Here is a 14,448-nt window from a genome sequence, read left to right as displayed (position 1 = left end):
GGTCTGTCTGTCTGTCTGTCTGTCTCTATCTATCTATCTATCTATCTATCTATCTATCTATCTATCTAGCATCTGTATGTATGTATGTATATGTGTGTGTGTGTTTATAATGTATGCATAGCATATACAGTGTTTGTATGTGTAATAAAAATGTAGTTATACAATTTTATATAGTTATGTCCACATTATATAAACCGCATTCAAATTATGTAACTATAGATATAAATATATATATATGTACGCATGTGTTTGTGTATTTGGGGCCATTTGTTACCTTGTGAGCAGTGGAGCAGCAATGGACTCAGCTGGTAGGTCACTCCACTGTGACCCAGTGATGATTACATACACACACAGACACACACTCCCCTAATGCCCTTTTCATACACACAGGCTTGGGAAGAGCTGCCAGATTTTCAGAACAATGCCACCCTCATCATCACCGTTAATGCCTCTCTCCTCCTCAGAAACATCCCAGATCCCAACACGCCTCTATATTATCTTCACATATCAATGTCTGCTGGTGTCTGTTGTGGCTGGCCCTGTCAGAAGCGTAGCATGTGTGCAATCAAATCACTTCCTTCTGTATCCTGCAGATTATGAAAAGCGATTAATGATTACACGCAGCACCAAACTGAAACATTTAAGGGGGTGAATTGACCGGGTGAGAGGTTTTCAGCGCTACACAGATTGATGTTGAGCATGGTGACCGGAAATCCAATTTGTGTTCCAAATGTTGCTCTTAAAAAAGAAAAGTTTCGAAAGGTACACATTTGTACTTTAATTACCTCTAAAGTGTATATTATAATATTAATCCTTTTTAAAAAGGGCACCGCTCCAGTGCCAGCTTTTGTACCACTGTTTCTTAGAGTGTAGACTACTGCACTATGTATAAGGTTACTTAATCATCCAAAGCTAAAAATGCAAAAATTGAGAGTGCCAAGCATTCATTTTTTCGGATAGTCAAGTGCATCATCTGGGTATTTGAAGTGCGCTCTTTTTTTGGAAATTGAACACACTACTCACACAACTTCTACTACAATATGGCACAGAGTAGTGCACGAGTATCTGAATTGGGACGCACCTCCAGGTTTACTCTCTTTTAAAAAAAATATCACCCACACTGGTTGACCACACAGCTCGGAGGAGATGCTCACCAGTGGTGGGCAGACAGTGCTGCATCTCTCAGTAGAGTGGTTGTGAAGGATTAAGATGTTAAACGGAGACTATCTAAAAGCATAGCACTCTGCTGGGCCGCTCTCCCTGTCTCTCCTCACTCTCTAAAACGATCTGCTGCCGCAGTGGATTAGCGCACTCGAGAGAGAGAGAGTCAAGAAGCCGCATACGCATGTATAAATACAAGCATTATTATATATTGGAAAAGTGTCTTTGCTATTCCCCTGGTCCCACTGAGCTCCTGCAGCGCTCTGGTGACTCGGGCCTCAGGCGTAGCTCAGGAAAAAGCAAATCACTAATGCTCTTAGCATCAAACAATAAATCCTGGAGTTATTTTCCACCATGTTTAATTAAATATTTTGAGAAGAAAACCTGACTGATTGATTTGCCTCGGCCATTGATTCACTATTGATTTGGCACTGTCAAGGGGCCTCAGCAGCGCTACTTGCTAAATGGCCACAAGGAGCCCTGAAATAAATGAAGTACTTTTGCGAGCTTTAACAAAATCAACTTTGCGAGCCGCTCCTACAGGTCCTGCTCCCACCGCTCTCAGGGGTTTGGGACAGGCCGCTTCTCCTCCTGAGGAAAATAAGTCCTCAAACTGCATTTTGTATGAGCACTGATGAATGCTGAATTATGAAATTGTAATGCCCAATAAATTGTGTTTGTTTTCCCGATGCAGCTATTGCACTTGAACGTGGCTTCTTTTGACCCCCACAGAGCATTAGCTCAGTTTATTTCCTCAAAACACTTGAAAAGAGAGTGATATTAATAATCCCATTACAAAGCAAGAGGAAAAGAGAGAGAATTAAAAGGCCATTAGTTGTGATAAAAAAATGTAGTCATTACCCCGTACCTCGCTAGATACTCAATTCCCTTTTCTCATCACAGCCTGGCTCTTTGGGATACATCATAATATCTCTCAATGCTCAATTTTATCCTATTATTGTGCGTTTTATCTTCATTCATGCCAGTCCATAATTCAAAAATCATTATATTTCTTAAACAGTGTAGACATTTAAATAAACATCCTCCTCACTGACAAATTACTGCAGTACTTAACTGACTATGTCTGGTCAAGCAACAATATATAAACACAAAAAGAGCTGGACGCAGGTGAAAGCCTTCGTAGCCCAATCAGATGACAGAGAGAAAAAAGGAACAGGAGAAAAGGCGAAAGAGAGGACACGAGGGAGAGGAATTCAAACACACACACACACAGAGAAAGAGAGAGAGGCTCAGTGTATGGCTATAGGGATTCAGATTGCTATCAGGCCTTTATCAGTCTCATCTCAGAGCGGCATTGATCTTCGCTGAGAATCTAATCCTAACTATGAAGTTCAATAACAACTCCATTACCTGGCTCGCGCTGATTGGAGCGTTGTAATGCCAAGATTAGTAGCTGGCTGCCTGACCTGCCAACATTGATTTGTGCTGCAAAATCACTTGTTCTAGAAAAAGAGAGAGAGAGCGAAAGAAAAAAGAGAGAGAGAGAGAAATAAAGAAAGAACGTGTTGGTGAGGTAATTGGTAATTGAACAATTTTTATTTTCCCCTTTTTCCCCCTTTCCTTCTCTCTGGTTTTTATTTCACCCTCGGCATAAACTCGCCCCTTTCTTTCATTGATTAGTTGCCTGTTTATATCAGGCGTTACCAAACACAAGCTACCTGGTGTGTGTGTGTACACTGCTCACACTGTAGCCAGGTTAGCGATCTCTCTGTCTTTCTCACTCTTTCTCTCTCTCTTTACCCCAGCAAGCCCAAATAGCTCCTCTCAGCCCAGTGAATGAATGGCTTCACAGCCTGTTAGCTTTAAGTAATAGAAGCATTGAGCCCATCCTACTGGCAGAGACAGCTCATTTACTCCTCTCTTTTTCTCCTCTGATAGCCCCTCCCTTCGTTCCTTCTCTCTCCCTCATCCACCTTTTCTTTTTAACAGGCACAGATTACGCAGGTCAAATAAATGAAACAGACTGTTTTGCGCAGGCTGCTCCGGTGGGTGCCGAAATGGATGAACCCATTTCCCTTAATGCAGACACGAGCCTGGAGCACAGACACACACACACACACGCACGCTCACACAGACGTGCTCCCTCCTCCTTCTCGCCCCTGTCTCTGAGGTTACAGGTTAATGACATGCTCATTTTGCCCATCCATTTGTTTTGTTTTCCTGCAAAGTTCTGATAAGTAGCTAACCAACGAACCTTGTAATTACAATCTTACAGAAACCAGCCCGATCTGTATATAAATCTCACCATCCAATTACAAGATGTAATAATTTTGCACTCAAGCTGGTAATGAGCTCTAATACTGCAGCATGTGATAATCCCCTCTGGATGCTGGCTTGATCAGATGTTGGCTTTGTAATTAGACTGGCAGAAAATCATTATTTCATGTTCAAATAGAAAATGAGGTTGGTGGGAAGTTAATTTCTCTACGCTCTGTGAAGCGTAGACAAGAATTTAATGATTTAATTACAGTTGTAAGCTCCTTGGATGAGACTTAAATTGAGCTGCAATTTTTTTAAGCACACTACCATTTTGAGAGCAGGGCACATCAAAGCCTCTGACAAGAGTCTAAAGTGATAGGGCACTGTGATGTTTTTGATATGCTCAAATTCCTTTTCTCGTTATCTGGTCAGTTCTGCTTAAGTGAATTACTGATTATAATACCATAGAAACTCTTTGAGGAACAAAACCTTCATTATGCACAAAAGTTATTTTTTCCTTATGCTTTTGATTTAATTTCCACATTGCCAATAATAATTAAAAAAGACTATAAAAAGCTATACTTTTTTTTTTTTACCACGTTATGTCACACATCATTGTGGCGAAGACTAATTTTCAAAAGAGAAATAATTTTCATATTCAGCAATGCCTTTGTTCATATCTATGCTCTTTCCTGCAGAGATCAGAGCGCATAAAAACATCAATGTTTAAAAATAGCTTTATTTACGTATATATCAGTCCCATAAAGAATTTTTAGTTTTTACCTCATGGTATCCGCCATCCACTAGATTCCGATTGTTTATACATTTTTCTTTGTTGTTGCAAAATTTGTCCATTTTCCTCTTTAATTTTTTTAACTCACAAACGTAACAAGCTATATCCATAAAGTCTATTGTAATACACATATTATATGTATACATATATGCTGAAAATGTTTATTAAACATAATAAAATCTAAAGAGAAAATAGCTCTCTTTTTATTAAAGGCTGGCAAAATATAGATTTTGTTTCTCCTCATTTCGCTGTCTTTTTCTTCCTCTGTAGTGCAACGTCTGTTCGGTGCTCTGCAATCACCTGCTCGCTCTGCTCTCCCCTCCTGTTTGTGTCACGTCCTATGACAGTCAGATAAGAATATTTCATCCTGGATAAGATGCTCAGATCTGAGGAATGTCACTCAATATGACTGATTCATCCTCCTCGCTCCTACCCTCCCCTTTTATTTAGCATTTCAAAATTCCCTTTCTTCGGAGACACGGTCTGGACGTTCCCCTTTATTTGGCCTATCAGAGAGAGAGATGGATGTGTGTGCTTATTGGACAGTAAAAGGCCACTCTTCAGGTGACACGCTTATTTATCCAGCCGAATATTCATGAATATTTAGGAGATGGTAATGAGGGAGTTTTGCATTGTTGCATGAGAATGGAGGGAGCTCCCCGGAGGAGGAGGAAGAGAGCGCGGACAGGTCGACGAGGTGTGGCGAGAGTGTGTGTGTCAAGTGTGTGTCCGTACGTCCGAGGCTAGTGAAGTGGCATTCCTGTCTGATAACCCTCTTTCACTCGCTCACAGACACGCTGTGATTACCTTGATCTTCTCGTGGCATTGTTAAATCATATGGTCTAGCTTCATACACACCTGTCATTCCAGAGAGCTCAACAATACATCATCCAGATGGGCAGTCTACACTCAGGAGCCTCAACCCATAGCTTTAAATGACATCCTGCATTATTGATGCTGTCTTCACTCATCTCTCTTACTGACTTAAACATTCACATGTCTAAAACTCCATATTTTGATTTAAAGAATGGTGGTCCAGCCAGTTATACTTACTTTTTTGCTATAAAGTTTTCACAGGAGGTCTTGAGAATCTCTTAAACTTTACTGAGATGATTGCTTTACATGATCCGACAATTGCCTCCATGGGAGCGATAACTTGGATGTCATGATTTTTTTTTTGTCTTTTGGACTGTTAATTTGCACCAAACCTGGACACGTTCAAGTTTAGGTTCTGATTTGACAATCAACGCTCCCTCGCCATCACTGTATCTGCTCTGCATCCGTATGTCAATCTGATTTGTGTGTCAGACACTTTCAGTAATGAAGCAGACTGAGTCTTGCTGTGTGAGTGCTGGAGTCCATTTTGGCAGGCCCTGTTCTCCAAAACCCAGACAGAGAAAGAGCAACCATGGTGAGCTTTAAGCAACGAACAGGCCCACAACCGTTGAGAGAAAGAGGGAGAGCTTGAGTGAGAGAGGTTCTAAATCAGTACGCAATCCAAAGGCCCTCCATAAATCATGTGAATAGGTTTGGTGGCGGGATGGAAAGCACACCTGCAAGACTTATGTAAGTCTTATTAAACCATAAATATCCAGCAGCTCCGGCCACAGCTCTTCAGGACTAGAATAAATCTTACTATGTGCTCAGTGAGGAAGGCGAGAGTGAGACCGAAAGAGCGTGTGGTTGTCAGAAAGAGATAGTGTGTGTGTGTGTGTTCGTATGTCTACACAATGTATGAGCGGATAAGTGTTAATACAGTCAAACTGCATTTCATTGGTGAGGATTGTCATGCACTTTGTCAGGTTAATCATCGTAGTGTCAACTCAGTGAAGAGTTACTGCCATTTTTAATTGTATAGGTCTATATATTGCAATGCTGAGCTTGCAATGACTCCAGTCATTGTGTTTACAACTGGAATTTGGCTTCTTTTTACAAACATTTATATATGTAACATTAGCTTTAGCCAAGATGCTACTAATATTGGGGAATCCAAGGATGCATTAAATTGTTCCAAAGTGACAGTAAAGACATGCTGTTCTAGTGAACTGAACTGAAATATTTCAGACATTTTCCTTGAGAACCAAATCAGCACATTAGAGTGATTTCTGAAGGATCATGTGACACTGAAGACTGAAGTAATGGCTGCTAATAGCTTAAAGGATAGGCGTAAATAAAAAAAATGTTTTTTTTCTTTACATTGTGTTAATATTTCAAATAAATGCAACCATGCAGAGGATCAAACAAACAAACACACGCACACACACACACACACACACATACACATATATAAATACAGTATTTTAAATAATAATAATAATGCTATCACATATCTATACACTGGGTGTTAATACATCCAGATCAGGGAGAACCAGTATCTAGGAGTATTAATGGTTTGTGGCATAGAGTCTTGTTTTGTTTAAGAGATTCTGAATACCAGAATGGCATCCTAGAAATACAAAATTCAGCCTCAGCACCTAACTTTAACAAAGAGATGCAAAGCTTTGTTGGCGAGATGTTCACTATCAGATTACATCTATTTTATTATTATTTTTTTTTTACCAAATAATACCAAGTAGACAATATTAATGAATCTGAAAGCTCAATTAGCTGCTAATGTGGGTTAAAAGTAGAAAGAATGGACAGCCATCAGGAACAGCACCTCTAGTGATGAAGGGATCTGTCTTCTTTCGACCAGTCCGCGTACTTGGATAATAACAGTTGTCCCACACACCTGCGTTTCTATTGCCCCGACCTGCTTCTCAAATGAGCTCAATTAATGACAATAACCCAGCAGGTGCCAGAACACAGACATTAACGGATAGGCCACTATCAGCAGCCGGGAGAGCTTGTCTGTGCAGTAAATATGTAATGATCACAGGTGTAAGAGAAGGGGATGGGGACGTGGGGAGACCACAGGAGCAATCTATTTGTGTTTGGCCGAGCTCGATTCAGTTTAGCAAGCTCGACAAACCGAAATGGATGGACTAGAATCTCATTCATCCAGCCTGAAGTGAGTGGCCAAAAAACTCACTAGATCTTTTTATTAGAGAGGGGGTGGGGGTTCGGATAATGGAGTCGAATCGACTGCAGTGTTTAGTTTGTGTTTCAATTTTCTTCTCAATGTATTTGCGGTGTAGTGTAATTTGCTTAGCACCGAAGCTAGATTCATTGGAGTAAGCTGTCGTTTGGATTTAAATTGTGTGTATCATTTGCCATGGCTACAGAGTGTGTGAGAAACTGTGTGTGTGAGCGAGGTCTGGTCCCCATCATTGGGAATGCCGGTGATCTCTCTGAGCTTTAAACTTGAACCCCCTTCTCCATTGGGCTCGTCTTCACTCACTCTCTGTGCCCGCATTAGCATAAAGGCATTAAAATGAGAATTTGACTTAATTTGGACTTTCCCCTCCATAGGAATTAATGAAAGTTTTCTCTTCCATTCTGCATAGACAGCCCTCACTCACAGTCCATAAATATTAATATTAATACCACAAACGCATTTAAGGAGCAGCGCTTCTGTGAAGCCGTATGCAGAATATTATGAGAGATCATGATACATATCTCGTGGGGAGCACACTTGAATGAGTGTGCTGCCTTGCCATTGTGATCTGTAAAAATCCAATCTCCACACGGCACTGAGAGAGAGGGAGGAAATGAGAGGGTGTGAAAGGAAGATGTCTGAAGCCCATCTGAGAGTTGAGCCTGAGCTGGTTTCTACTCTGGATTTGTTCTATTCAGTTCACTCTAGTGTAACTCCATTATCCAGGCAGCAGATATTCAGATAGATGAGAGACTGTTATCAGGATCACACACTCATTTTCACGGGGCCATCGCATCTTGAAGACTGGGGGAGTTACTGAAGGCAGCGGTTCAACACCTTCCGCTCTCTCTTTCACTCCTAATGTTTTGCAGGGTGTTTTACTGATGCCATTTCTATTTGCAAGTTATCTTTGGAACAAAATCAGATTGCTTCAACTATGGAGACACAGATAATGAAACTGCAAAATAATAACATTATATATTATTATCACAATTTCCACAAAAATATTAAGTAGCACAACTATTTTCAACATTAATAATAATGAAAAAATGTTTCTCAAGCTACAAATCAGCATATTAGAATGATTTCTGAAGGATTAAGTGACACTGTGCATACACATAAACACACACACACACATACACAATGGATGTATTTATTTATGTAAATTTAAAATTTAAAATACTTAAAATTTATTTTAAAATTGGTAACAATATATTATTGATGAAAAATCGAAATAATTAAAACTGAAATGGGAACAATGCAGTATAATCAGTAAAGCACACAAGTAAACAGTTCAGACTTTTCAGTTCATAACTCACTGAGTTATATAATGCTAGTAACTTGCTTTTCAACATATTGAGAATTATATTATAGACCCATCATTGTTCTGAAAAAATACAAAGACTGCTACCTCCACATACACGTCACTCAGATCACTACACTGTATTGTTAACATACCAACCCCTCCTGAAACTAGAAAAAAAAAAAAAACTTTTAAAAACTTCCAAATGTAGTCATAGGGCAGTCTCACAGTTAAAGCTCTGTATAACTGTGCTAATTGGAATATCTATTATAAATCCTGCAGGTCGAATGTTAATGGCAGTAAGAGCACCAACAACACCAGCATAAACAATCAAGACAACATCACAGTGTGTAGATGCTGTACATTATGGTTTAGAGAGGAGAATCTTGAAGAGGGTAACCCTGGCAGGCTGTTGAAAGAGCGTGTTACTAATGTCCTCCCTTTTATGCTTATCATTGTGCTGGTAAAAGTCAAATTTGTGTTTTCAGTGGAAGTTAGTTAATAGCTATCATCCTGTTGTACTCACACCTGCACTGGACATATTTGCTTTCAGGCAGAACAGTACATTTGTGGCTGTCATAATACATACTGTAGGACCTCTTTCAACCTTTCCCACACTTAACATTAGAGAGCTATTCATTGTAGCCACTAACCGGTAAACTCCCTGCACTTGGACTAAGCACAACACTGCAACTGGATCTTAAACTTCCTGACTAACAGGCCTCAGGCAGTCAGGATCCATGACTGAACCTCGCAAACGGTCAACCCGAGCACTGTATTTACTGTCATTTGTGACAAGGTCTGTGTTAAATCTGTTTGAGTGTTTGCAAGGTGTGGTGTAGCTAAATTGTTGGGTTAAAAAAATGGGTTAGTACCCGGAAAGGTCGTGGGTTCTTACTCCACTTGAGCATTGTTTGCTGTCATATTGTATTACACTATTTACACTGCAATTTCTGGCAAACCGCATTTAATTTCTTCTCTTCCTTTGTAGGAGACTTTGACTTTGAAGAAATGTGACTGTTTTCAGAAAAGCATTTATATACAAAATATCCCACAAAAGTTTTTGTTTCAAAAGCACATGTTTTTTTACTGATCACACTCTTGCATCAGTTTTGTTTCGATGGTATTGCATTGGAGGGGAGAAGCCAGAGAGCGTCTGTGAACGTCAACAGCAGTTATTTGTGAACCTTCTTTAACATGCACACTTTTGATATGTGTAGGTATACGGGTCATTCTGGCCAAGGTGAGACGTGGCACTGTATACTTGAACTTCAAAGGCATTGTGCTGGTCCAACTCCGCGGGGCGTCTCCTTCATGACTTCAGTCAACATCCACACACACACACACACATACACCTTTAATCTGAGCTCTGCAATACCTAGTCAACCCCGATTGAGTCAATACGCCTTCTTTTTGTTCTGTGATAGAGGGATGTGGAAGTGAAAGTGTATGATGCAAAAGCAGTGCCGAAGAGTGGAAACACACTTGTTTAGTTAGATTAACTCTGAAATCAAGAGCCCAGTCTGAGACAGTTTAGAATCGCAAGGAACGTGTACTTGGAGGATTTTTTTGTTTCTTTTTAAGTTGTTTATAATGTCAAGTATATCTCGTGCAAAGGCATGGACTTTTAGAAGGAAAACTTTGCAATGCTTTGATTTTCTTTTCTCAGTGACATGCATAATGCTTTCATGTTTTGGTAGAGTAAACAAGTCATCAAAGTAAAAGGCTGAATATCTTATAAAACATTTCTTAGGTATCTAAGCATACAATATTTTTTTCTCTCTCTATCTCTCTCTTTTTTTTTAGAGTCAGCAAAGAAACAACTGCAAATCCTTGCAACAACAACAAACTATTTCTGCAGTCACTCAATCCATCCATATCCAAAAATGAGTGCACGTCCATATTGAAACTTAGGAGACAATCAAACTGTAGGCAAAAGTGGTCCAAATCTTTGTCCTCTTATATGAACAGCACAAACCACGTGGAATCTGATCAATTCTAATTTGGGCCACTTCCATTTGTGGTACTAAATCAGGTACCGGACCAATGTTTTGCAATGCGACCTTCATCAGTCATATCAGAATTCATGCAACTTTTCAGGATACTCTAGAACGACAGTTGTCACGCTACAGTTTGGTCACTCTGTTAATTTGGAATAAGAAAGCTGTGAAGGTATTCAGGTGGTGTTCGAACTATTTAGTATTTCAGTGACAGCTCTACGCAAGCAAAACTAAAGGGAAAACTATAAGAGAAAAACATTGCTTTCTTTCTCTTCATCCTCATCTTTATCCTCATTTCCTGCACACAAATTCAGTGGCCTCCTAATTTAACTACTTTCACCTGGATGTTACATTTTTTTGTCATGTCCCACTAACATTTACAATGAAATATTGCCAATTTAAAAAGTATATTCCAGGTGTTTCTTCATGTTTTAGTCCCCCTAAATTGAAATGTTTGCAAAAGACATATTAGGCAACAAGTAATTTCATTCTTTTAATTGGTAATAATTACTGTTTTTTTCTTGTGTCCTCAATTTAACCTTTCATTTAATTAATTTGTAATGTCAGTGAAACATCAGTGAGTATTAGCCAAAGATTTTATGAGTTTTGTGATTACATTCCATCCTCTTATTCTTCCATCCGCTCCATTATTTTTTCTTGCTATAGAAAAACGTTATATAGTTAGTAAAGTTTAAATGCTTGAGGAAAGAATATGTTAGAACACAATCAAATTCTCTTCTCTTCTCTTCTCTCTTTTTTTTTTTTTAATTTATAGAGTTCAAAAGGTACTGCATAACAGGAATGACCCATATGTTAATGTCTGAATTACCATGCGTAGCTGTTTCTAAGGTGTGTTGTGTGTTTGCAACCTGGACATCAATACCAGGACGTGTTGGTCCTAGGGGTCATCCTCCATCCCTGGTATGGTTTCATTACCTGCAATGCTCTAGTCTCATTACACTCCTCCCTAACCCTGAAGGGCTCTCTCTTCCTCTCTTTCTCTCTCTCCTCCTCGCTCGCCATGCAGCGGATACGCCATAAACTCTGGTAATTGCAGCATCAAACTTGAGTTTATTATTTTCCGTGCAGGTGTGAGGATGATATGAGGCCCAGGTTGCATTTACATACAAATTGAAGGTTTTTATTAATCAGGCGGGCAGCAGGAATCACAGAGCACCACTCCATCAGCCTTTTAAATACATTTGGTGACATTTTTACCCAGCATTAGCATGATAGGGCAAGCGGAGGATAATGTCCCAATGATTGCTTTTCCATTGAAAGCACAAACGGTTTCATTTTTCCTGTCATCTCAAATAAGTGTTAAAGAGGGTTTGGAGGCTATTGTGCTAGCACTCCGTATGCTGGGGACTGGGAACTGCTGATGGCCATATTAAATAACCATTAGCGCCAGCGCTCAGATCATCGCGCACCCACCGTGCCTCCTCTTTGCTTCCTGCTCTGTGATTTTCCAAATGAAGCCAAGCTGTGCTTGGCTCTCATAAAGCACTCACACCCTGCTCCATTTTTCCTCAAACAAAATGCATTACAACGGTAATTTTGTGACTGTTAAGATAACTAGCGTTAACAAGCACTTAATTAAAATGTACAATAAATAGCCGTCTGCGGCCTTATCTGAGCAGGAGAGCCGGGTAGGGAGGGTGGGAGGTGGGGGTTTCCAGCGCTCAGACCTGCTGCTGCAGACGCTGTAAAGCTCGTTTACAGATTAATTGCTTTTCTGTCTGGCAGAAGCTGCTTCCTCTCCCGCCAGACCCTAAATAGCCAGATTCAGGACTTTATCAATCAAACCTCGCTCTTTCATTTCTGTTTTTTTTCTCTGTTTTGCCTTTTCCCCATGCCATTTTTTTCTATATATTATTCCTTCTTTATCTGACAAGTATTAAGATCCCGTAATGTGTGTTGATAGCCGTTTAGGTGACGAATCGAAGGGCTACAGAAATGTTTAAATGTTTGTCATTGGCACTGTAGTTGTGTTAATGTGTGCTCTGTAGTGTTTATGTGTCATAAGTTAAAGTTTGTGTGGTGGCAAAAGGGTAGTCTAATACTTCTGCATGTATGTTTTTTCATACGAATGTGTGCAAGCATTCATCCAGTCTTGTTTATTATAGTACAAAGGTCATGTTTGTATTTAAGTATATCTGTCAAGGGTTTAAAAACACACACAGAGCCCTTGAAATAGCACTGTATTCAACCCCACTATATGGTTTTCAGTCATTTAAGCTGTAGTATAGGACCGGTGAGAGAACAGGAGAGATTTTTCAGAGATTAAAGTTAACAGCAGTTGTTCTCCAGGGATCACATTACTCTACACCCATGTGACTCATACACTTCCACACTGGCTTTAATGACTTCAGCTCACAGAGAGCAGACTGGGAACTGCTTGTTTTTAAATGGTGGAAAAGAAAATACGTAAAAGCAAACTTCCCTCTGTGGACACGCCTCCTGGTGGTTTATGTCGCCTCTGTCCCGACTTTAACCCAGGAATGATAAATCTGCCAAGAATGTCTGTGTACATCTGCATGTTTGAAAGTGACCCCTGTGCAATGTTGCAGAAGTGCATTTCTCTAAAGAGAGACATTTCATGTTTTTCCAGGTGGGCCTAGAAATGAGAGAGTCATTCAAATGCAGTGCATCTTTGTGTGGTTTGATTTGCTATTTTCTTTCTCTCTAAATACTGTTTTTTTTTTTTATAGAATCACTTAAATGTAATAATGCTTATTTTCTAGACAGACACTGATATAAATATTTTGGCAAATACAGATAAGCCGAAAATTAATATTTTAATGTTAATTACTATTATATACTATTGCACTTAGTGTAAACAGACACGCCGATAAGTGAAAGGTAAAAAAAAAAATGCCCTAAGTGTAAATAACACTGATTACGCAGATTATGTTCATGCGTGTACGCCCAGCCCCCTTCCCCCACCAAACGTAAACAACACCAAAATGGCGGAAGACGTAACGGGAGAGAAGAATTGTTAAATAAAGTATGTTATTTTTGTTTTCTTACTGCACAAAAAGTATTCTCGTAGCTTTTTTTAGGAAATTAATGCTTTTATTCCTCAAGGATGCATTCATTTGATGTAAAATGACAGTAAAGACATTTTGAATGTTACAGTACATCATTTCAAATAAATGTTGTTCTTTTGAACTTTCTGTTTATTAAAGAATCCTAAAAACATTGATAATAATTTGGAAATGTTTTTTGAGCATGCATATTAGAATGATTTTTGAAGGATCATATGACTGCAGTACCGGCTGCTGAAAATTGGGTTTGAGTATATGTAAACCAATTCTTACTAACACAGACAGAACACCCATCATCGCACCCAAAAAGGAGCCCACATTTCAGAGGTGCAGGATGAGACCCTGGCAGCCCTGGTGGTCTCTCCAGTGTGGAGGCCTCCGATCTGAGGCAAAGAGGAGGGGGATGTTGTGCTGTCAGTGCTCTGCTTATCACATCCAATTTAGCCGAGTGATTTATAATGTGCTCAGATGATACATGTTATTGTAAGAGAACAGTCCAGAAGAGGTATGCCTGCTGTCTGTCAGAGAAAGAGGAGGGAGAACAGAAAAGCTGAGGTGACGACTGTATCGCTGCTAGTGGGAGTTGGTGTCCTGCAAAGTGCCTGTCGTAAATCAGCTTGTCAAGGACCCCTCTTCCCTCTATTGAAGCACAAACTCAGTCTTGCCACTGAAGAAAACTCCTCCGCAGACTTCTGGCCTCTTAAAGAAGGTGAAAAACACAGTAAAATCGCCTTCAAACTCCTAGTACTTCCTAATTTGGGTGATTTTTCTCAGAAAATGTCCTTGTTCATTGTAAATAAGCCTCAGAAACAGTGACATTAAACAAATGCACCATCCCCCAATACATATAGACACATTGCTTCAGATAGATTGTGATTTGTGTTTAC

This window comes from Sinocyclocheilus anshuiensis, unplaced genomic scaffold (assembly GCF_001515605.1).
Source record: "Sinocyclocheilus anshuiensis isolate Anshui unplaced genomic scaffold, SAMN03320099.WGS_v1.1 scaffold354, whole genome shotgun sequence".
Lineage (NCBI taxonomy): Eukaryota > Metazoa > Chordata > Actinopteri > Cypriniformes > Cyprinidae > Sinocyclocheilus > Sinocyclocheilus anshuiensis.
This window is presented reverse-complemented; position numbering follows the sequence as displayed.